The sequence below is a fragment of the Chiloscyllium plagiosum genome, chromosome 12, assembly GCF_004010195.1.
Source record: "Chiloscyllium plagiosum isolate BGI_BamShark_2017 chromosome 12, ASM401019v2, whole genome shotgun sequence".
Lineage (NCBI taxonomy): Eukaryota > Metazoa > Chordata > Chondrichthyes > Orectolobiformes > Hemiscylliidae > Chiloscyllium > Chiloscyllium plagiosum.
The window spans coordinates 8729678-8755016 of NC_057721.1; the positions used below are offsets into that span (position 1 = coordinate 8729678).

General features: G+C 40.1%; 1 long non-coding RNA gene across 1 annotated transcript in view; it reads right to left on the bottom strand.

Annotated features, from left to right (window-relative positions):
• Nucleotides 1–10550: 10550 nt before the first annotated feature.
• The window catches only part of LOC122554962, a 52778-nt gene continuing 37989 nt past the window's right edge, over nt 10551–25339 (bottom strand). Inside the window, exons 2-3 of the long non-coding RNA XR_006313123.1 lie at nt 19892–20012; nt 10551–15283 (exon numbers count right to left, since the gene is read on the bottom strand). This is a non-coding gene — a long non-coding RNA (uncharacterized LOC122554962). The remainder of the gene's footprint in view (nt 15284–19891; nt 20013–25339) is intronic.

Genomic DNA, 25339 nt, shown 5'->3' on the forward strand with positions numbered 1-25339 from the left:
TCTGTTTTCCCACTTATCTTTGCTATGTTATACTTTTTCTCTTTTAACTTTATATGTTTCTTAACTTCCCTCGTCAGCCACGGCATCCCATGCCTCCTCCTAGGATCTTTCTTCCTTTTTGGAATGAACTGATCCTGCATCTTCTGCATTATACACAGAAATATCTGCCATTGTTCCTCCACTGTCATCCCTGCTAAGGTATTGCACTATTGAACTTTAGCCAGTTCCTCCCTCATAGCTCCATAGTTCCCTTTATTCAACTGAAATATTGTCACTTCCGATTGTATCCTCTCCCTCTCAAATTGCAGATTTAAGCTTATTGTATTATGGTCACTACTTCCCAATGGCTCCTTCACTTCAAGGTCCCTGATCAATTCTGGTTCGTTGCACAATACCAGATCCAGAATTGCCTTCTCCCTGGTAGGCTCCAGCTGTTCTAAGAATCCATCTTGGAGGCACTCCACAAAGTCTCTTTCTTGGAGGTCCAATACCATCCTGATTCTCCCAGCCTACCTGCATGTTGAAATCCCCCATAACTGTAGTAATATCTTTGCGACAGGCCAATTTCAGCTCCTGATTCAACTTACATCCGACATCCAGATTACTGTTTGGGGGCCTGTAGATAACTCCCAAGAGGGTCTTTTTACCCTTAGAATTTCTCAGCTCTATCCATACTGACTCTATATCCCCTGATTCTGGGTCCCCCCACGCAAGGGACTGAATATTATCCCTTACCAACATGGCCACCCCACCCCCTCTGCCCGTCAGTCTGTCCTTACGATAGCACGTGTAGCCTTGAATATTCATTTCCCAGGCCTTGTCCACTTGAAGCCACGTCTCAGTTATCCCCACAATATCGTATCTGCTAATTTCCAAAAGAGCCTCAAGCTCATCCATCTTATTTCTAATGCTTTGTGCATTCATATATAGTATTTTTAATTTGTTACTACCCTCACTCTTCCCATCAGCTCCTATTTCACTCAACTTTACAGTATGATCCCTTTTTGAGTTTTCTGCTTCATTGATACAGTGGTCTTTCTTGACTTCCCTTATTCTAACTTTCCCTTCAATTTCCTTCTTAAACATTCAGTTTGTTCCCTCCCCTCCGCTACTTAGTTTAAACGCAGCTGTGTTGCAGTAGCAAACCTGCCTGCCAGAATTCTGGTCCCTAACCTATTAAGGTGCAAACTGTCTCTCTTGTATAATTTACGCTTACCACAAAACATACCCCAGTGATCCAAGAATTTAATTCCTTTAAATACCAATTCTGTGAAGCCCCTTCTAATCAATCACAAATAAGATTTTCAGTACCCCTTCTGTGGATCATCTATTGTTGGATCTGAAAGTAGAACTGCAGGCACTGTTTGTTACAGTTAGTATAATTGATTGTCCAGTCCATAATTAAATGATTGCATCTTTTTACCTTTGGAGGTCCTTGTTTTATTCTTGGAGTAAAGTGTGGAGCTTTGAGAATGAATGCATCTGTGTTTTCCAGGAAAAACCAGGTAAGATCTCAGTACTCTGTTTGTTAATTTCTTTCACTGGTATTGCGTCTCTCCTTTTTTTTCACCTTTGCTGCTTCTGTTATTTTTGGCTGTTCCTGCTGCTTTCCTTGTAGCTGCACGTTTCAGCCACTAGATGATGTGCATGCAAAATAAAGAATGAAGACTTCATAAGGGCTTCCCTTCACTCTGTGCTGATTTGTTGAGGTAGAGTGGTGTAACCAACTGACCTTTGCACACAGCTAAACCACTGTGCTGATGTGGCATATGCAGATTTTCAAAAGGCATTTGACACAGTACTGCACAAAACTTGAGAGAAAATTCAGTTCATGAGATAAACCAGACAACAGCAACATTGGCTCTTCTGACTGAAAATTGTTACAAATACTTCAGCCTCACCTTTTGAGTTATACTCTGGGTTCTCCCAGGAAGGAGGATGTCAATAGTTGTGGAGTCTCTTCCTCCAGTGAGTCATTTAATTGTCCACCACCATTCATGTATGGATCAGAAGGACTGCAGAACTTCGACCTGGCCTGTTGGTTGTATAATTGCTTAGACCTTTACCACCTGTTGTATTGTGTGCTCAGCCAGCAAGTACTGACTAAATGTTGCAGCTTCATCAGGTTTATACCTCAGTTTTAGGTAAATCTGGTGCTGTCCTTCTGTAGTCCCTGCTCTCTTCATTGAATAAGGCTTGATAGTAATGATACAGTAGAGATATAGCTTGCATTAGGAATACGGTTCTGTTGGTGGTGGTGGTACACACTAGCACCTCAAAGGCTCCGTCTTGAACTACTAAATCTGTTGAAAAATCTATGGCATTTATTAGCATTCCCTTGAACTTAGAGGACTGAAGAGTAATCAAGTGGAACTATATAAACTAATAGAGGAAATTTAAAAACAAAGGGATAACCCTTAGTACAAAACAGACTGCAAGAATTTAAACCCAGAAGCACATTAACCATACAACACAACAGTCAAAGTTTCTAAAATGTTTCCTGAAAAGGCAATGAATGCTATTTTAATTTAAATTCTTCAGATCAAGAACTTCTTAGGAATAGCAAGCAAGGGACATGGACTAAAGGTGAGCAAACTGTGTGGATTCATGACTTTGAAATGAAAGCTTAGGTTGAATTGCTTATTCTTACTCCCTCATAAAAATTCAATAACTTAAAACAAATACTTTGAATTCGGCATCAATTCCTTAAAGTTCAAATAAAGGATAGTCACCTTTTGACTTTTAGGGACTAAAGAAAATTTTAAAAAAAAGCTATACATGCACGAAAAGGGATAATAGGGTCTAAATAAACAGGGAGTTTATGGCTTGCTGTAGGAAGATAGACTGCATAAACATTCATGACAAGGTTAATTAAAATAGCCCAGTGTGTTATACAGCAGATCTGAGTGTCAGTTATTATTTTGTTTAACTCTAGAAGTAATCATGCTACATGGAATCATTTGTCACAGTTAAATGAGAAAATCTGGCAAGCAGGTTTAAACTTATCTGGGTTACACCATTACTTAGATCACCACAGAAACTCTAGTGGGCACAATACTTTCCACTGTTACCACAATTTATGATTTTTATATGCCTTTGTCTCTTTGTAAATCTAACTTGTAAATCTAAGAGAGAATGCTTTGAAAACTCCAAAGTAAATTTGTATTTAATAATATCTAATATTGAACTTCCAACAGAGTTGTTTTTCGCAAATAGCTAATTAATAAGTTAAACAAATTAAATTATGGAATTATTATTTACTTTATGCTCCAATTGAAATAACATTCATAATGTTACTGGATTGGTAATAAAATCTTCTCAATCCTTTTCTATTTTCTTCCAATTTTATTGGCTCTGTTCCTTAGTATGGATGGGATGGTGAATCTGCAGATTTTGAAGTGCTTACAATTTAAACTTAAAGAAACAAATTAATAGTTGAAATTATTTTAATATGAAACCAAGTATCCACTATCTCTGAAGACATGCTTTGCGCAGTTTAGAGATGGAAATGTGTTGCTGGAGAAGTGCAGCAGGTCAGGCAGCATCTAGGGAACAGGAGAATCGACGTTTCGGGCATTAGCCCTTCTTCAGGATTCCTGAAGAAGGGCTAATGCCCGAAACGTCGATTCTCCGGTTCCCTAGATGCTGCCTGACCTGCTGCGCTTCTCCAGCAACACATTTCCATCTCTGATCTCCAGCATCTGCAGACCTCATTTTCTCTTGCCCAGTTTAGACTCCTACTCAATGAAGCTTGAAGAAACAAGTACAATAAAGGGGCATCATGGTGGCTCAATGGTTAGCACTGCTGCCTCACAGCACCAGGGACCTGGGTTCGATCCCAACCTCAGGTGATTATGTGGAGTTTGCACATATTCTCCCAGTGTCTGCATAGGTTTCCTCCCACAGTCCAAAGAGGTGCAGGTTAGGTGAATTGGTTGTGCTAAATTGCCCTTGTGTTCAGGAAGTGTAGGTTAGGTACATTAGGCAGGGGTAAAGGGTTACTCTTTGTAGAGTGCCAGTGTGGACTTGTTGGGCTGACAGACCTGTTTTCACATGATCAGGATTCTAGAAATATTGTTATTTAAGCTTTCACCTTTATCTACAATCTGAAAAGTTATTAGATAAGAACTTGTTAATATTCTATTGTTTACAATAATTTCAACAGCTTGCAATAAAAACATTTAATTGTTAACATGACACCCCTATTAAAAAAGGGAGTAGGGCAAAATAAGAAAAATTACAGGCCGATTAGCCTATCCTCGTTCATGGGTAAGATTTAGGTGTCCATTGTGAAGGATGAGATTTCTGAATACTTGGAAATGCATGGTAAAATAGGCAAAGTCAGCATGGTTTCATCAAGGGGAGGTCATGTCTGACAAATCTACTAGCATTCCTTGAGGAAGTAATGAGCAGGTTGGACCAAGGAGAGCCAACAGATTTTACCTACCTGGACTACAAGGAGGCCTTTGATAATGTGCCATACAGGAGGTTGCCAAGCAAGATAAGATGCGAGAGGCAAGGTACGAGCATGGATAGAAACTTGGCTGTCTGGCAAAAAGCATAGTGTATCAATAAAAGGATCTTTTTCAAGATGGCACCCAGCAACAAGTGGTGTTCCACAAGGGTCAGTGTTTTCACTTCATATATTAATAAACTAGAAGAAGAAATGGAGGGCATTCTTGCAGACAATACGAAGATATGTAGAGGGACACTTCGTATTGAGGTGGCGGGGAGGCTGCAGAAGGATTTAGACAGGTTAGGAGTGGGCAAAGAAGTGGCAGATGGAATAAAACATAGGGGAAAAAAGTGTGAGGTTATGCACTTTGGTAAGAATACAGCATGGATTATTTTCTAAAATGGGAGAAAATTAAGTAGTCAGAAATGCAGAGACTTGGGAGTTCTAATCCAGGATTCTCAAGGTAAACTTGCAGGTTGGGTCAGTAGTTAAGAAGGCAAATGCAACGTTGGCATTAATTTTGCAAAGACTTGAATATAAAAGCAGGGATGTGCTTCTGAATCTCTAAGGCTCTGGTCAGGCCACATTTGGAGTATTGTGCATGGTTTTGGGCCCCTTATCTGAGGAAGGATGTATTGGCCTTTGAGCATGTTCAGAGGCAGTTCACGTGAATGATCCCAGGAACAAAAAGGTTAAGGAGGAACATTAGAGGACTCTGGAGAGGGAAGAATCTAATTGAAACTTACAGAATACTGAACAGCCTGAATGTTGGGAAGAGGTTTCCATTGTTGAGAGAAACTAGAACCAGAGGGCACAGCCTTAAAGTAAATGCAAGGCCTTTTAGAACGGAGATATGGGAAACTTGTTCAGCCAGAGTGGTAAATCTATGGAATTCACTGCCACTAAAGATCATGGAGGCCAGGTCAGGGTATATTTAAGATGGAGACGGATAGCTTGATTGTGAAAGGGATCAAGGGCTACAGGGAGAAAACAGGAGAATGGGGTTGAGAAACATGTAATCCATGATTGAATGGCAGAGCAGACTTGATGGGCTGAATGGCCTAATTTCTGCTCCTGTGTCTTATGGTCTTATAACAGCCAGGCTAAATGTGCAATTGAAAAAGTTAAGTGAACTTAAGAACAGTTTGGTTAAGCTTAGAATGTCTATAGGTGAGACCTAGGATTAACTGGGACAGATCTGATACATGGGAAATCCTCACTGCTGACTGGAATGCATGGGAGACAAGTAGTCAGTAAGGACTTGTGGGTGGGTGGTGGGGGGGGGGGGGGGGGGGGAGAAAGAGGAGCGAGAATAAAAAAAAACAGATAAAAAGTGGTAGAAAAAAGAACCTGTCAGAAGGGGAAATGGTCAATCCAGCCAAAGCTACTCTGAAGGAACTGCCACACACAATTCGGTCTCTACAGGTACAAAATAGTACAGTCCATAATCTTCCAAAATGAATAGCTGTCAAAAATCATCCACATTAAAATGAAGAATTATCCAGATTTTCCAAGGCTTTATATCAGACAAGAACTGGGATGATGTGGTGGCAGAGACTGTAACATTGACTATTTTGCAAATGAGGAAGCCAACAAAGTGAAGACAGACAAGTGGCAGGTAAAATTCCTTGTTGATCAAGGAGGAGTTCATCCATTTGGGGAAAAAAGCCACATGGAAGGGTGCGTATTTGAATGCAAAGACAATAAACATTGCTACTGTAATGAGAAAGAATATTTATCAGGGGTCATCCAGTGAAAATACATGGGTTGAAATTAGAAAAGAAGAAATGGATGATCGTTTTGATGAGTGTGCACTAAAGGCCCATTAATATAGTCAGAGGGAAACTGAGGAGCAAACATGTAGAGAGATATAAGACGGATGCAAGAATAACAGCATTGTAGTAGTAGAGGATTTTAATTTCCCAAACATTGACTAGGACTGACAGTGTTAAAGTTTAAGACAGGGAGGAATTTGCTAAGTTGGTTGAACAAAATTTTCTTTATCAATATATAAATGCTTCTACGAGAGAAGGAGCAAGACTTGACCTTGCTTGAGACTGAAGTGTTAGTAGGGGAACACTTTGGGATTAGTAATCAATCAGGCGACTGACTGTGTGGAGTTTGCACGTTCTCCCCATGTCTGCATGGGTTTCCTCCGGGTGCTCCGGTTTCCTCCCACAGTCCAAAAGATGTGCAGGTCAGGTGAATTGGCCGTGCTAAATTGCCCGTAGTGTTAGGTAAGGGGTAAATGTAGGGGTATGGGTGGATTACGCTTTGGCGGGTCGGTGTGGACTTGTTGGGCCGAAGGGCCTGTTTCCACACTAAGTAATCGAATCAATTTTGTTTTAAAATTGTTATTGAAAAGGATAAGCCTTCCATAAAAGTTAAAATTTTAATTGGAGTAAGGCAAATTTTAATGATAGGGGACAAGAACTTTCAAAAGTTGACTGGTTGCAGGTACAGGACTGGCTGACAAATGGGAGGCTGTCAAAAGTGTGAAAACTAAAATTCAGAGGCATTGTGTTCCTGTTAGAGTCAAAGACAGAGCTGGTAAGATTAGTGTACAATGAATGAAAAGATACTCAAGTTCTAGCCAAGGATAAAAACAGAGACAACTGGAATCAAATGAATCTCTTGAAACATATAGAATAAAAGAGAGAGCATTCTTAAGAAGAAAATCAGGAAGGCAAAGAGGGAATATGAGATAGCCTTGGCAGAAAAGGATAATCCAAAGACATTTTACAAGTACACTAAGAGCAAAAAACAACTGGAGAGAGTAGGGCCTCTTAAAGATCAATGAGGTCATCTTAGTGTTGAACCCCAGGAGATGGGGGAGATATTAAATGAATACGTCACGTCAGTTTTTACTGTGGAGAAAAAAAAATGAAGGCTAGAGAACTCCAGCAAATACTGGTGTTTTGAAAACAGCTCACATTACAAAAGAGGAAGTAATGAGGTCTAAGAAAGATAAATCTCCCAGAACTGATCAAATGTATCCCAGGATGTTATGAAGTTAGGGAGAAAATTGTGGAGAAAATATTTGTATCTATAACCATGGGTTATAACCACTGGAAGATGGTTAATGTTGTGCCTTTGTTTAAGAAAGGTGGTAAGGAGAAATCTTGGACATTTAGACCGACAAGTCCAACATTGGTGGTGGGTAATTCTTAAAATGATGGATTTACGTGCATTTGGAGAGGAAAGGAATGATTAATCAGCATGGCTTAACGTGAAGGAAAGAGAGTCTCAAACTTGGAGTTTATTTCAATAAGTAACCAAATAGGATGCAGAGCAGTTGACATTGTTTACTTGGACTTTACCAAAGCCTTTGAAATTCCGCATGCTAGATGAATTAGTAAAGTTAAAATTACATAGGATATAGGATGAGCTTGCCAATTGGATAAGAGATTGGCTTGATGGTAGGAGACAGAGGTAGGTGGACGAGGGTAGTTTGTCAGACTGCAGGACTGTGACCAGTGGTGTTCCATGAGGATCGGTACTGGGTCTGCTTTTGTCTGTCATTTATAAGCGATTGGATAAGAATATAGGAGGCATAGTTAGTAAGTTTACAGATGATACCAAAATTAGTGGTATAGTGGACAGTGAAGGTTACTTAAGATTACAAAGAGATATTGATCAATTGGGTCAATGAGCTGAGGAGTAGCAGATGAAGTTTGATTTGATAATGAGGTATTGCATTTTGATAAAACAAACAAGGGCAGGATTTACACAATTAAAAGTAGGGCCTTGGGTAGTATTGTAGAACAGAGACATAATTCTTTGAAAATTATATCATGTATAGTAGGCTGGGTAAGAAGGCATTTAATGCTTGCCTTCAGTGCTCAGACTTTTAAGTTGGAATATCATGCTGAAGTTAAAGATTGGCAGTGAGCCTCCTCTAGAGTATTGTACACAGTTCTGGTCACTCTTCTTGGAAGGATATTAAATTGGAGGAGATTCAGAAAAGATTTACCAGGATTTGCTAGGAACAGAGGGTTTGAGTTATAAAAATTAGGTGGACTTGCCATGCCTTTTTTCACTGGACTGAAGGATTTGAGGAGTTACCTTATAGAGGTTTATAAAACCATGAGGGGCCTGTAAAACATGAATAGCAAGTGTTTGGAATGGACGAGTTCAAAACTAGGAGAATATTTTTAAAGTGAGAAGATGACTTAAGAGGACATAAGGGGCAACATATTTTTGAAAAAAAGTGACTTGTGTATGGAATGAACTGCCAGCAGGAGTGGTAGTTGCAGGTACAGTTACAAAATGTTCAATAAGTACATGATTAGGAAAGGTTAGGAGGAATATGGGCCAAAACATAGATCAGTGGACTAGTTCAGTTTGGGAACATTGTCAGCCTAGTTGGATTAAAGGGTCGGTTTTCATGTGGTATGATGACTAACTCACATGGATGAGCAGAAGAAAATCAAAGGGTTAAAACACAATCATTGAAGGGACATTAAAATAACAAAAAAAAACCCCAAAATTCTAGGCTACATCAAGAAACATAAATCAGTAATGCTACATTAACACTACATAAAGACAGTATATGAAAATGTTACGACATGGGGTAAATAGTCCTGCTTAACTTAAACCAGCAACACAATTTATCCCATGCAGTTATCTGTGAAAATTTGAGAGGCCAAGAACGAGTTCAAGTAAAAGCTACAACATTATTTCTTAAAGTATAGCAGAGAATAATTAAGTAATAGCTATTTACAACCCTTTCCTCTAACCTATCTTTTACTTTCCCTTCTATAAGAACAGGCCAATAATTGGTTGGGCGAGGGGTTAACATGCCAAATTTCAAAACCACTCATATCGAATCATCTTTTCTTCTTTGGGGTTTTTGCTTCACAGGTTACTGATCGATAAATGCTCCTTTAACAGAGCTAGACTATTAAATTGTGTAATTATATAAATATAATTTAAACTGATTGGCAAAATTCAAATTGGTTTGTCACCAAGCAACCAGCTACACTAACTGGTGGACCACGTTACATTGTATCTTATTGAGAACACTGGTGCTGTCAGGTAGTTCTACTTAGCTTTTAACTTTCTTAAAAAGGTACAGTACACCCACATCTTCATAAGTGCAATCACGAATGCAGTTTTGAGTGATCGTTAAATTGTAAAAATATTAAAAAGGCACAAATCAGTGTAGATCCAGTTGTAAGGAATTTGAAAGTACAGTCATAAAGATAAACTAGAGATACTGGAACTATTTGAAATGCAGCCAGTGAAGAGCAAGGGGAAATCAGATAGTTTCATAAATTATGAATTTTTGATAGAAGGGTACAGTTGGACTGCAAGTTACAGTGAACTCAAACACCGTTGAAGAGAGAAGTTTAGAAAAATTTCTAAACAGAGCACTGTTGATGCATAGAGCATTTTTCTGCAAGGTGGTGGATGAGTTACAAAACGTTCCCATTTGTGAGACAGTTAAATGCAGCAAATAAAGCATGGAGTTATTTCGACAACCATTCTTCTGGGTAATAGGATCATTTGCTAGGACAGCTAGTTGGTTACAACATATGCAGATAGAAATAAATTGTCGACTGCCATATGCTAACTCTAGCAGTGCCTTTTGGCGAGATTGTGACCCTCCTGTGGCTGGGTAAGTGCCCCACTGCAGACCAGGTTTAAGTCCCACCTGCTTCGGAGGTGTACAATAACATTGGAACATGATTAGAAAATCTGCTAAATACAAAAAAAAACTAGAGAGTCATAGTTACTCCCGCCGTTTACCCGCGCTTCATTGAATTTCTTCACTTTGACATTCCGAGCACTGGGCAGAAATCACATCGCGTCAACACCGACCTGCGGCCTTCGGGATGCTTTGTTTTAATTAAACAGTCAGATTCCCCTGGACCGCACCAGTTATAAGTCAGCTGCTAGGCGCCGGCCGAGGCCACTCGCCTGCCATGGAAGGACGACGGGCACCGCAGCTGGGGCGATCCACAGGAAAGGCCCGGCGCGCGTCCAGAGTCGCCACCGGCCCCCGTGCTGAGGTCAATTGTAAATGTTATAATCTCCAAGTCTCTGATCAATGTTTTCCCCCCCACCTCTTTACTCCTCCCCATCCTTTTAAACATTACTAGCAACATTATGCACAGATGTTTTATTAAAAGTGATTGTTACATTTAAGTTGTGTGACAACCTTCACAAAATATAAACTTGTTACAAAAAAGAAAGTTAGATTATCTAATACCTTGACTTGTGCACAAGGTTGAGGCTAATTTTCTTTATCCAAAAAAAAAAAGAGGGTCAATATTTACACAATAGTGGAGTTGAAATCCACTTTCTCCCATTGACTCACTGCCCACATTGTCAGATTGGAGACTGTTCCTGCCAATCCTTCTCCCAAATTTGTATAAAAGGAACCTTAACTTGTGCACACAGGACCTGAACAGTTGCCTTCACTAAACATGCTATTCCATGATCCTATCAATTAATTGCATTTGGATGAAGGCTGGTTTGACTTCAGCAATGTGTGGTAAATGCAGGTGGCATTGCTGTCTCGCAGTCCTCGGGACCCAGGTTTGATTCCAGTCTTGGGTGACAGTGTAGAGTTTGCATTTTTCTCGTGGTGTCTGCGTGGGATCCCTCTGAGTGCTCCGGTTTCTTTTCAGTCCAAAAGATGTGCAAGGTGGATTGGTCATGGTAAAAACTCCATGTGGGGTTACAGGAATAGCATGTACATGCATGGGATGTTTTTTGGAGTGTTGGTGCAGATTTAATGGGCGAAATGGCCTCTGCCTGCCTTGTAGGGTTTCTATGATTCTATGTCGAATTTGGATTTCTCAGCGAAATGAAGAGTCAACTTTTACTCAAGATTGACCACTACTCAACTCTAAATGGCAACATTTGTACAAAATAAAACAATAAATCTGTGAGCTGCAGTAGTTCGTTGATTTTTAATTGTTTATTTCATAATTAAAACAAGATAAAATACAGTTACCATAAGAAATAATACACAAATTGGATTATTTTAAACTAATACAAGAGTATTGGTTTTCAGTATGGTATACAAGAATTGTTGTGGTAGTAATTTCAGCTGCTCTCTGCTTTATAGGATGAACTGATGAGTATCCAGGTTAAGTTTGTGTCATGTTTGGAGACTTAGAATTTTATATGTTAACATGAGCATTTTAAATTACATTTTGTAAATTGTATCAAATTACAAATCAGTTACAAAGAAGATACGAAAAGATATCCGCTTAGTGGCAGATTACAAAGCAATGTTAAGATTTCTCATACAGCAAAAATAACCATTACCTTACTCATCACAAATGATGAGTGTGCAACTCCTTGTAGTGGCAGAAGCAGTCAGCCTTGCTCCAGCAGCACAATCAATATTGGGGACATTCACAGGAGCTTAACTCCAATATTTACGTGCTGCTAAGGCACTGCTGACATCAGAATGGTGTTTTGCTTTCAGTGTTTAGCATGACTAAAGCACCAGGGAGCAATTTGATTTTGAAGATGAAAAGACATTGTAATGAAATCAGATTATTCTCCTGTCTTCATGTGGCAGCACAATATGGCCTGCATCTCCGTACAACTCACAAACCATTATGTGCTGCTAGTTCACTACAGGATCACCATATAGAAATATTTTTCTTCTCAAAATTTTATGCAGCTCTTCTTTATCAAGGAAAGAAAATGTACCAAAATCAGTTGTGCAAAACAATTAATTATTAATTATCTTAATAATGAATGAATGGCTGAGATCAGAAATACATTTGTGGTTAAACTGTTTTATTGAATCTTCTGGGAGTAGAAAACAAGCTAAGAATTACAATATAATATGAACAGTATAGTTGTCCAGTCTAAAATAGCAAAGATAATATTCTCAATTTTTAAAAGACCTTAGAAACTAAACATAGCTGCATAAACTAAAAAAAATTCTAAATATTACACATTACAACAGTTTGATTGGTCTCCAGTTTAAATCCACTCCAGAATACAATTAACATGATGAATAAATATTCAATTTACTGTATTGTATTCTTCTACAGTAAATACAGAGTTACACAACACAGAATTAGACCCTTCAGTTCAACCAGTCCATGCTGACCATAATCCCAAACTAAACTCATTCCACCTGCCCTTATCCTTTCAAACTGCTCTTATTCATGGTCGCATCGAAGTGTCTTTTATACACTAACTGTCCCAGTTACTGTCACCACTTCCGAAAGTTTATTCCACAGATGGACCACTTTAAAAAAAAAAAATGCCCCTGGTCATTTTTTAAAAAAACACTCTCCTCTCACCTTAAAAATATGCCCCATAATCTTGAAATCCCTTACCCTTGGGAAAAGACACCTGCCATTCACTTTATGATTTTATAAACCCAAATTTAAAAAAGGTTACTCCACAACCTTTACAGTCTAGTGAAAAAGTCGTCCCAGGTCTATCCAGCCCCATTTGATAACTCAAACCCTCCATTCTCAGCAACATCCTGGTAAATCTTTTCTGAAAAATGTTTATTGCTAGTGTCACATGTATAAGGGGAAAGATCATCTTGTTTTAATGCTAGATTTGAGATTAACTTTATTGGTGACTATTTACGACTGGCAATCACATCACAAGTCGAAATTGTTGGAGACATTCAATAAGTCCAACAGAATCTGAGGAGAGATAGCACATTTACTATGAAGTCCATGAACCTTCTGTACTGGAGTCAAAACATTAAGTCTGCTTTCTCTCCATAGATGCTGCCAGATCTGCTGAGTTTCTCCAGCAATGGCTGTTTCTGTTTCAGATCCTCAGCATCCAGTTCTTTATTTTTTCACATTATGAAAGGTTCTAACCAGGATGGAGCTTAGACCACCCTCCAGGAATTTCATACCTTTGCATTCTAACAAGTAAAACCAACATGGAACATTATTTTTCTTCAGCAAGGTCTGAACATGGAGTTATTGAAATGCATTATGTTTTAGTGGCACAAATCTAATCTAATCTAATCTAAAAAAAAAAAATGGCCCAAGGCATATCTCAGAACAAAGAATGAGTTTTTGACCAGGAGCTTAGAAGCATCGCCCTCTTATACTTGAGGAGTGGTAATATTGCCATTTATCTCCCAGCACGAATATTGGACCTCTGGCTAGAGAGACTAAAACCAATTGTTTTAAAACCTGACTCATTCAGGAACTCATGACCAATATAATCCCCATCGTCTGACACCATTATTTGTGTCTGGTAAAACAAATAACCTACTGTTAACATCACTACCTTCAACACACTCACCAGAAAGCCTGCCTCAAATCCAATCAGTGTTCAGCTAGCTCATAAAACAACAATTAGAAGGAATTGGACCCTTGAGCCTGATCTTATGAATGACAGAGCATGGTTGGTTTGACTAGTTTACATATCCCCATTAACCTTCCACCGCAGATAGATTCTTGATCAACAATCTTGAAAAAAAGTTCTAGGATGCTGCCTCTTACAAAATTACTTCTTGCCTTCATTTCTCATCTCAACCAAACCTGCTTTAATATCCTGGCTTCGCAAATTTAGGCCTTCCCTCTCGATTGTGCTCTTGCCACCATCCATTAACCTCTAGTTTTTCCTAGATTCCTTTCCATCTAAAAGATCACATGCCCTTAAATATTTGGGTCCCAATCTCTCTCAGACCCTGTAGCCACAACATTGGTCAGATAGCCAGCATATTCATATTGTGTTGATTTGTTCTTTAAAATAGTTTGTATTGTTTTGAATAGTATGTGTATTCAGATACTGTCTTTCTGTTCTTTATAACCTTTAGCCTGATAGGAAGGCATATAGAATACAAATCTATTACAGCATGTCCCAGATTAATACCATTCTCTTTTACTCTCCTCTATCACATCTTCCCAACTTAATCACTAACCCCAAAACATTCGATTTAAAATGCTCTTGACATTCTAGTTATGCAGCTTGTGCCAGTATGGTTCAAATAGAGATCATCCTAATGGTACAACCCCACTTTGACCAGATGTGGAGAGTGCTGGCCCCAAACTTGAATCCACTTCCACCACTTGTTTTTGGGCTGCTCATTCGCTCTCTACTCATATTTGCCCTATGCCATTTTTATTTTTGTAGCTCATGTACTAATTGACATCCAATGCATTAACACCACTGAATCTACCACTAACATCCTGGGGCTTTCCGCTGACCAGAAACCAAGCCGAACTACCCGTATAAACACAGCAAACTTCTTAATTTGGTTAATCAGATATTCCAAATCATCAAGGAGGTCCACATATATCAATGGCAAAACACACTAAGTAATAGATATGTAATGCACAGGCATTATATACTTTATTCAGTGTAAATCACAAATAAAAATGTAACTTTGCCTTAAATAATAAAAAAGACTTACCAGCAGAGAGCCTTCTCGCTTGCACCCTCAACTTGACTATTTCAACATTACGGTATCGGACAATACACTGAATCAACTGTTGATATTTTGTGTGGCCATTCGATTGAGCAATAAGCATATTTAAAATGGAGGTAAGTAAATTAAAACTATAATAATTGGACAGAACATTGCCAGAAACTTCAGTATTTGAGGTATATAATTTTTGCCAGTTTATCATTAAGTGCTCTAGTTCAGAAGATGCTGGTTAAAAGTTTGTTGTAATGTGCATAATAGAGCAGGTCAGGGTCTATAAATCCTGTGTGGGTAATGTGACTTGGGTCTTCCCATCAACGATGCACAAATCAAGTGGATGATAGAACACTCCTCACATGCCTGGTTAAATGCAGCTCTTAAAAACATTCACGAATGTACACCTTATGTCTTTCACTGTGTCTGACACCTGCACACACACATGGGTGCTGGGGAAAAAATAAGCACTACCTCAGTTAGGCAGTAGTGTGGGGGTAAAAGTACAAGAAAAGAAAAAAAAAGAAAAAATAGACTAAATTTTTTTAAAAAAAAGGAAAAACGAAAAAAATTCACAAAGCTTGACACCAACCAGGATAACTGATGAAGGGCTTTTGCCTGAAATGTCGATTTTCCTGCTCCTCAGGTGCTGCCCACCCTGCTGTGCTTTTCCAGCACCACTCTAAACTCTAGTTTCCAGCATCTGCAGTCCTCACTTTTGCCTACCAACCAGGATAATGCAAGTTGTTTGACTTTGTGGATATAGAGCCACTTATTCCCTTCACCAAAGCATAGTTTCAGCATGGTGAAGCACCTACAAAATTTTACCAATGCTCTTCAGATAGCATCTTCCAAATTGCAATCACTACCAAAACAAACCAAGGGTAACAGATACATGGGAACACTTTTAGGAAGTTCCCCTCTGAGCCTTTCATCCCAATTTGGAAATGCAATTTCTGCTCCTCCAGAGTCACTGTCAATATCCTGCAACTTCCTCCTTATTTCAATGGCTAGTGGCTCAAGGCTGCAACCCTAAATCTCTACCTCAAGGACAACTCAGGATAGGTAATAAATACTATAAAGCCTACATCCCATGAATGAAAAGAAAAATCCAGAGATCATCTTTGATTTTGATTTTTGCCTAGCAACTCTGAATATGCAGAACCTCCTTTTGCCTTGCCTGTGTCATTAACACTAACATGGACCATGATGACTGGAACTACTCCCTCACACTGCAACATATTATTTCCTTTACCACTGCATTTTTTTTGCACCCACTGGCTTTCTGCCACAGATGAGCTGATTGAGCATCCAAACAAGCTGAATGTACCTCAGATCTGTTGGAGAATTTCAAAGCAGGAGACTCCTGCCCCCTTGGCACCTCCTTGCCGTCACATCCTGGTTTCTCTAGCCAGTGACCAAATCAAAAAACTCTGATCCAAAGGTTATAACTGTTTCCTGGATTAAAGTATCCTGATAATTCTTCCTCTGATGCAGTGTTTGTGGTTTTGTCTCCAATTTATGACAGAACCTGTTTAAGCTACACATCAAATGCTCTTGTTCAGTGATCATTGTGCCTTAATTTACATTGTCAGAAAAATTAACTAAGACTGTACACCAATGTCATTTTGCTTAGCCTTTGTCAGCTTTAGAAGGAATCTGAATTTTCAACTCCTACAGAAGTGAACCTTACTTGAACCTGACTTTTTAAAATCACACTTCAGAAAACATACTAACATGATCACACTAAAAACGTATGTGTCAACAATCAACCCTAAGGTTTGAATGCACAAAATCAATCATACTTTTATTTTAATCTGAAAGACCTTTTCAAATGTGACTTAAAAATGGACTTCACAAACAGGGGGATGGAGGGGAACATAGAACAGGACAGGCCCCTTGGCCCTTGATGTTGTGCCAACCTTTTATCCTACTAAGATTAAACTGACCTACATACCCTTCATTTTACTATCATCCATGTGCCTATCCAAGAGTCACTTAAATGTCCCTCGTGTATCTGACTATACAACCATTGCTGGCAGTGCATTCCACACACCCACTGTGTAAAGAACCAACCTCTGACATCTCCCCTAAACCTTTCTCCAATCACCTTATTTTGCCCCCTCACGATAGCCATTTCCACCCTGGGGAAAAAGTCTCTGGCTATCCACTGTATCTATCTCCTCATCATCATGATGTACACATTCCAATGAAAAAAGCCCTAGCTTCCCTCAACCTTTAAGGCATGGCCTCCAGTCCAGGCAGCATCCTGGTAAATCTCCTCCGCCATCGCTAGAGCTTCCACATCCTTCCTTTAAGGAGACGACCTGACCTGAACTGAACACAGTATTCCAAGTGTGGTCTAACCAGGGCTCTACAGAACTGCAGCATAACCTCACAGCTCCTAAACTCAATCTCCCTAAATGAAAGCCAACACACCATATACATTAAGAACCCTATCAACTTGGAGGGCAACTTTGAGGGATCTATGGACATGAACCCTCTTTCTCCACATTCCAAGAATCCTACCTTTAACACTGCACTCAAATACTTCACTCAAATTTGACCTTTCAAAGTGAATCCCTTCACACTTTTCCAGGTTGAGCTCCATTCTGCCACTTAAATCATAGAGTCAGATGTAAAGCATGGAAAGATACCCTTCAGTCCAACTGGTCCTAACCTAACCAACTAGATATCCTAACCTAATCTAGGTCCTATTTGCCAGCACTTGGTCCATATCCCTCTAAACCGTTCCGGATGCCTTTTAAATGCTGCATCTGTACCAGCTTCCACCACTTCCTGTGTCAACTCATTCCATACACACAACCCTCCATTGCTCCTTACATCCCTTCTTTATATTTTCCCTCTCACCAGAAACCTATGCTCCTCAGTTGTGGACATCCCCACACCCCCCGCCCCAAGAAGACTATTTATCTTATCCATGCCCCTCATGATTTTATAAACCTTCATAAAATCACCCCTCCGCCTCCTACGCTCCAAGGAGAATTGCCCCAGCCTAATCAGCCTCTGTCTATAGCTCAAATCCTCCAACCCTGGTAACATCCTTGTAAATCTTTTCTGAACCCTTTCAAGTTTCATTGCATTCTTTTGATAGGAAGGAGACCAGAATTGCACACAATATTCCAAAGGTGGCCTAACCAAAGTCCTGTACAACCGCAACATGACCTCCCAACTCCTATACTCAATGATGACCAAAAAAGGAAAGCATATTAAATGCCTTCTTTGCTATCCTATCTACCTGCGACTCTACTTTCAAGGAACTATGAACCTACAGTCCAAGGTCTCTTAACCAAGGTCCTTCACCCTACCATCCCTTCCTTGCCTCAGTGGGACATACTTATCCAGCACTATCAGCAATTGCTCCCTAACCACATTCTGTTGTGCATCTTCCTGAGAACATCTGTTCCGAATTTCGGTGCCCCAGTTCCTGCTTAATAACATTATAACTCCCCCTCCCCCAATTAAATACTTTCCATTACCATCTCCTATCTTTCTCCACAACTATAATAAAGGTCAGTGAGTTGGGATCACTATCACCAAAATGCTCTCCTACCAAGAGAGATCTGACACCTTCCTGGTTCGCTGCCAAACCCAATATGGCCTCCCCTCTAGTCAGTCTGTCTATCTAGACAGTCAGTAATCAGTTCTGGCCACCGGACAAAAACTGCTCCATCCAAACGACGGAGGTTTCAATCAATATTAGGGAAGTAAAAAGTCCCCAATGATGACAACCCGGTTATTTCTGCACTTTTCCAAAACATGCTCCTCCATATCTCTTGCTACTGGGGAGGGGGGGTCTGCAGAAAACTCCCTATTAAAAAAAGTGACTGTCCCTTTCCTGTAGCTGTGCTACTATCCCTGATGAGTAATGCTACTTCCTCACCTCTTTTACCCCCATCACACCCCTCCCCCCCAATTCCTTTCAAAACACCAAAATCCTGTAACATCCAACAATCATTCTTGCCCATGAAAGCCAAGTCTCCATAATGGCCACAACATCATAGTCCCAAGTACTGACCCATGCTCTAAGGTCATCACCCTTATTCCTGACACTTGAACCCATCACACGGACTGTAATTTTACTCTATCAACTGTCTATGCTCAGACTCTCTGCACACTGCTCCTGGCTGTTCACCGGCTACTCCAGCCTCTGATCCATAGTTCCAGTTCCCATGCCCCCGTCAAACTAGTTTAAACCCTCCCAAAGAGCACTAGCAAAACTCCCACCTAAGATATGGGTACCCCTCCAGTTCAGGTGCAACCCTTCCTTCTTGGACACGTCTGATCTTCCACAGAAGGTATCCCAATGATGCACATATCTGAAACCCTCCCTCCTACACAAGCCCTGTAGCCACATATTCATCAGCACTTGCTCTCTATTCCTCACCCTACTAGCCCGAGGCACTGGTAGCAATCCTAAGATGACCAGTCTGCCCATCCTGCCTTTAGCTTCCAATCTAACTCCCTATAATGGCTTTTCAGGTCCTCATCTTTTCCCTAGCTAGGTCATTGTTACCAATGTGTACCATGACTTCTGGCTGCTGTCCCTCCCTCTTAAGAATCCTGTAGACTCTCAAACATCCCTGATCCTGGCACCTGGGAGCCAAAGACCATCCGGGAGTATTGATCATGACCACAGAATCTCCTGTCTGTTCCTCTAACCATTGAATCTCCTATTACTATCACTCTCTTATTCTCCCCCCCTTCCCTTCTGAGCCAGAGCTAAGCTCAGTGCCAGAGACCTGGCCACTGAGGGTTTCCCCAATAGGTCCCCCCCACAACGGTATCCAAAATGGTATGCTTATTGTTGAGGGGGATGGCCTATTTCAAAATAGAAAACAATAAAAAAAAGGTTAAAAAAAAGCTTCTGCTTAAGAATTGGGTGGGGGAGTGCACTTTAAAGTCACTTTAAATGTCATTTACCTCTACGTATAAACACTAGAAGCATGAAGCCTGGCATGCTTTACAGTATTAATACATTGTCTAAAACTGAAGCAATTATACCGAAGACCAAAAGGAGGTACTTTCATCCTACTCACCAACTCAAACTTTTGACTCAACAATCATGGACAAATCCAGAGCACAGCAAAGCAATCTGCCCTTCCAGTTAGTGAGCAGGAGGACCTCATCCTCATGACGGAGCTAAAAGTGTCAGTTGTGCTAGAGGAAACAAAGGAATAAACAGAAAAGTTTCTTTTAATTGCAAAACAGAATACCCCCGTTGGAGAAAAAAATTCAATTTTGGCAAAGCTTTTTGATTTGCACTCATCAGGACAAAATCACAAGAATATGAATTGAAGGGGCAAGATCAAATATACTACACAAGAAGAAAGTGCTGTTTTTTTTAAGAAAAAAAATCAGAGTCCAGTTGCCAACCATCATCATGAAGAAAGGTGCCCAGTTTACTTGCAATTACCCTGGAACGGAAACATTATCTACAAGTTTGATTAATGAGTGAAGCTACCGGTTTCGTGCTACTATGTAGGAGGAGGAATGGTTTTGCCATTAACAGAATGTTGTCAAGCCAAAGAACAGTCTGCTTATCACACAAGTGGGTAATATTGACAAAGACAGACAATTACACAAAAGACAGACATTAATTCACATTTTAGTGCTGGTGTGATGTCAGGATTGTAGCCTATGCAATCTGTCAGTCCTCGACATTTAATCAAACAGCCTATGCCTTGTGTTGTTTGCAACAAGATACAACCATATCATCTGTTCGTCCACTTGAGAAACTTGCAATTTTGCCCAACATTAGATGTTATTCTGCTACTGGACACCATTTGCTTGATAATCTAAGCATGCAAAGAAATATACAGAATCAATTTAGTAGGTAGTATTGAGGCAGCAGAACAATATACACAGTTTAGGAAAGTGGGCAATAAGTGGCAGATGAAAAATAATGTGGGAAAGTGTGAGGTCATGCACTGCGGTAGGAAGAATAAAGGTATAGAATATTTTCTAAATGGGGAGAAAATTCAGAAATCTGAAGTGTAAAGAGACTTGAGTGTTTAGTCCAGGATTCTCTTTAGGTAAACTTGTAGGTTGAGTTGGTAGTTAGGAATGGAAATGTGTTGCTGGAAAAGCACAGCAGGTCAGGCAGCATCTAGGGAACAGGAGAATCGACGTTTCAGGCATTAGCCCTTCTTCAGGAATGAGGAAAGTTGGTCCAGCAGGATCCGAGTTCATCCCTTGTGGTTGGAGGGTTCCTAGCCGGAAGATGAGGCGTTCTTCCTCCAACCGTCGTTTCGCTGTGGTCTGACGATGGAGGAGTCCAAAGACCTGCATATCCTTGGTGGAGTGGGAGGGGGAATTGAAATGTTGAGCTACAGGGTGGTTGGGTTGGTTGGTCCGGGTGTCCCAGAGGTGTTCTCTGAAACGCTCAGCAAGTAGGCGGTCTGTCTCCCCAATATAGAGGAGGCCACATCGGGTGCAAAGGATGCAATAGATGATATGTGTGGAGGTACAGGTGAATCTGTGGCGGATATGGAAGTTTCCTTTGGGGCCTCCTCCTTGGTAGTTAGGAAGGCAACTACAATGTTGTCATTTATCTCGAGAGGACTGGACCATAAAAGCAGGGATGTACTTCTGTTATGAAGGTGTAAGGGGCACTATACCTTTAAGAGAGTTGAAGGACTTAGCAAGCACACAGAATGCTGGAGAATTTACAATGTAACATTTGGTCCAGTAGCTTAGCAGCACCTGGGTTACTATAAGACAAAAACAACAAATTCAAATTTGACCAGTTTAAATTATGCCCCAAGATACTAAACTCCAATCAAGTTTGAATTTGGCATTTTGACAATATAAAAACCAATGAAACGGACCAATGGTTTGGGATACAAGACCAGGAAAAATTGAATAGTTGGAGAACTGCTAAAAGAGCAACAGATGTAGGCTATGAGCAAAAAGTCCAAGGGGTACCTGTCTAGAGAAAGAGGTTGCATAGAAAAAGACAGACACCGACCTGGAGAGCAAATCTACAGAGGAAGATACAAAGAGAAGATTTGACAGCTGGCTGGTTGAAATATGAATTTTTTGGTAAATCTTAACTGGGCGTTTTATCCGACCAGTATTGTCAAGGGGAAGGTGGTAGATAGGTTTAGGTAAATGAGTTGTAAATAGTTGTTAGTTGATACTCTGTTAGACCTAAAAAAATAAAGTTGTTAATTTTTACTTTAAAAATACACTGTAGTGACTTTTAGAGTAGTTCTTTGCCTCGCAAATTTTCACAGATTACAGCATAAGGTGAATTTTTTTCTGTTGCTAGTTTAAATTAGCTGTGCGGAGTTGGGGGGGGGGGGTTTACTCCAGGTTTTAGCAACCTAAGGCATTATAAGGCTCTGATCAAACCTCAGTATGGGGAGCACTTTTGGGGCCCTATACCTCAGGAAGGATGTAATGGTCCTGGAGCAGCTCAGGGGAGATACACAAGAATAAGCCCAGGAATGAAAGATTTAACATAGGAGGACTCTGGCACTATACTTGGGGTTTAGAAGGATGGGGACAGGGGGAAATATCTGATTGAAGCTTACAGAATACTGAATGACCTAGACAGAGTGGATGTTGAGAAGGTGTTGCCATTGGCAGGAGAGGGGCCCCAAGGGCATAGCCTTAGAGTAGAGTAAAGGGAAAACCCTTTAGAACAGAGATGAGAAACTTTAGACAGAGAAGTGGTGAATCTGTGGAGGTCATTGCCACAGAAGGCAATGGAGGCCAGGTCATTGAGTATATGTAAGGCAGAGATAGATAGATTCTTGATTGCCAAGGGAATCAACAGGTTACGGGGAGAAAGTGGGAAAGTGGGATTGGGAAACCCATCAGCCATGACTGAATGGTGGAACAGACTTGATGGGCTGAATGGCCTAATTTCTGTCCCTTTATCTTATGGTCTTACCTCATACAGCATGTTCTGAAGCCAGCCACAAAGCAAAGTACTAAATCTAATGTTGTGCAAAAAACTATCCTGAAGATATTGTACAAACTCATCTAGGTTACATTTGGCCATACTTGAATTTGCCAGTCTGTAAATTGGAAGTACCACACATTCCTAGCGGAAATATCTTGCAAAGTAAAAAAGTATAGTATGGTTAAGGATATGTGTTAGCAAAAAAGTTGGTAAAGTTAAGACACAACTTCTAAAATTTAAATCAAAAATATTGCAGATCACTCATTCACTGCAGTTTTAAGCTGACCAGGCTCCATCTGGTGGCAGAAGTTGATCAGCTGGACTCCCAGGCGTACCTGTACTTATCAACATATTCCACTAGATGGCACCTAAGGTTTCAATGTTAACCAGAAGAGATTAGCAGCTAAACTAGTGGGTGGGAACAGACTCTTGGATACTTTAATGGTCTGAAGAAAAAGGCAAAAATGGGAGTTGGGGAGAAGAGGGGCTGAAGGAGACTAGAAGAGCGGCAACAAGTTTGGGAGCCAGGGTAAAGCAGGAAATGCAAATAAAGTCCCTAGTAGTTGGGATAAAGGGAACTGTAAAGTAAGAACGCAAGGTCAGAACTGGAGCTTTCAAATCAACAAAAATTGTGAAAGTTGACAGAAGATTCATATTTAGTTTTTTTCAGAGCAGAAGTCTTCATTTGTGCACAGGTAGTGCCTTTAAAACAAGAAAAAGTTGCTTTTCTAAGATCCATTAATTTTGGCTTTTTTGGTTAAAAAGTTGTTCACATTATCATTGGACTCATATTTATGGATAGTTGTTTTGACAGGATCATCTGGCCCCTAGCTCGAAAAGCCTTAATATTTGTCTTAGATATTATGCAAGCATTTAGGGTCATGACAAATAATTTCTACTTCAAATCTGCAAAAGGCATGTTGATAAGGAGTTTGGGATATGGGAAATTGCAACATCTTCGGTGATGCTCGCTCCCATTAGGATGCAAAGCTCATTGCAGATGGAGGTGAAAGAATTTATTTTTCTTAACATTCATTCTTCGGATGTTGGCGTTGGTGACTATGCCTGCATTTATTACTCACCCCTCATTGTCCAAAGGGGTGGTGATGAGCTGTCTTCTTCACAGTATCATTACAGCACAGGAGGCCATTCAGCCTGCTCTCCTGTCCAGCAAACATCTCTGGTCTTTTCCAAACCACCACCCCCCCCTCCCCCATATCCCTGCACAAATTTCAAATCAAATAAGTCATCCAATATCCTCTTGAATTCATCCTGTCTCTACTTTTCTAGGCAGGGCATTTAGACAATAAGTAGTTAAGAGTATGGAAAAAGCTTTTCTCAGAGCACACTTGCTTCTTTTGTACATCACTCTAAAATCTATGCCTTTCTTAAAAAAAAAGTGGGAACAGTTTCTCCTTCTTTAGTCAATCTAGCCCACTATTTTTAAAACCTCCAAATCTCCTCTGGAGGAGGAGGACAGTCCCAACATCTTCAGTTTACCTTCATAACTGAAATTTCAGTCCTGGAAACATTCTTGCATATTGCTTATGTATGTCCCTCAATGCATTTATAGCTTACCTATATATATCTTACCGACGTGATTCCCACAACTGTACACAAATAGTCCAGCTGAGGTCTAATACAAGCATCTTGTACAACTTCAACATACTTCCCCACTGTTTTACTTTATGCCCCTATTAATAAAGTACAGAACACTAATGTTTTATTAAGTACTTTCTCCACCTGTACTGCATTGTGCACATTTGCACCTCGGTTATTTGTGCATCCTCTTTAGAACTGTAACTGCCATTTTAGACTGTCTTTCAGTATTCTTCTGGCCAAAGTGCACCACCTCACATTTTAGAGTCAGATGTGCAGCATGGAAACAGATCCTCTGGTTCAACTCGTCCATGCCGATCAGATATCCTAAATTAATCTAGCGCCATTTGCAAGCATTTGGCCATACCCCTCGAAACCATTCCTGTTCATATAACGATGCAAGTGCCTTTAAAATGTTCTAATTGTACCAGCCTCCTCCACTCCCACTGGCAGCTCATTCCAATGAGGGTGCCCTACAAAATTAGAGAGAGTTTGGCATGTTTTTTTATTTAATTCTAAAAGGTGGGGACTAACAAGAAATCAGTAAACAGTTTTAGCATTGTATAGATTTAAACCGATGCCTATAGAATCAAATAGGAATAAATATTCCTGAAGACATGGAAAACTGCTCACTTAGAAGCTCACTTACCAAAACATAGTATTTTGACAGCACTTTGTTACGACAAGAGGTAAACCCTCCTGCTTAATTTAAACCAGCAACACAAGATTTATCCTGTGCAGTATTCTGAAAATGAGAGGTCTAGAACTATTTAAAGTAAAACTTAACTTTATTTCTTAAAGTATAATCGAGAAGTAATTAGCTATTTACAACTCCTTCCTCTCACCCCTTTTACTTTCCCCTCTACAATACTGGTCTGATAAAAATCCCGATTAAGATTTACAAAACAAAACTTCTCTCAAAACCAGGCAGCTTTTGGTTCTTCTCTGTATTCCTATCTTTTCTTCTTCTTGGCAA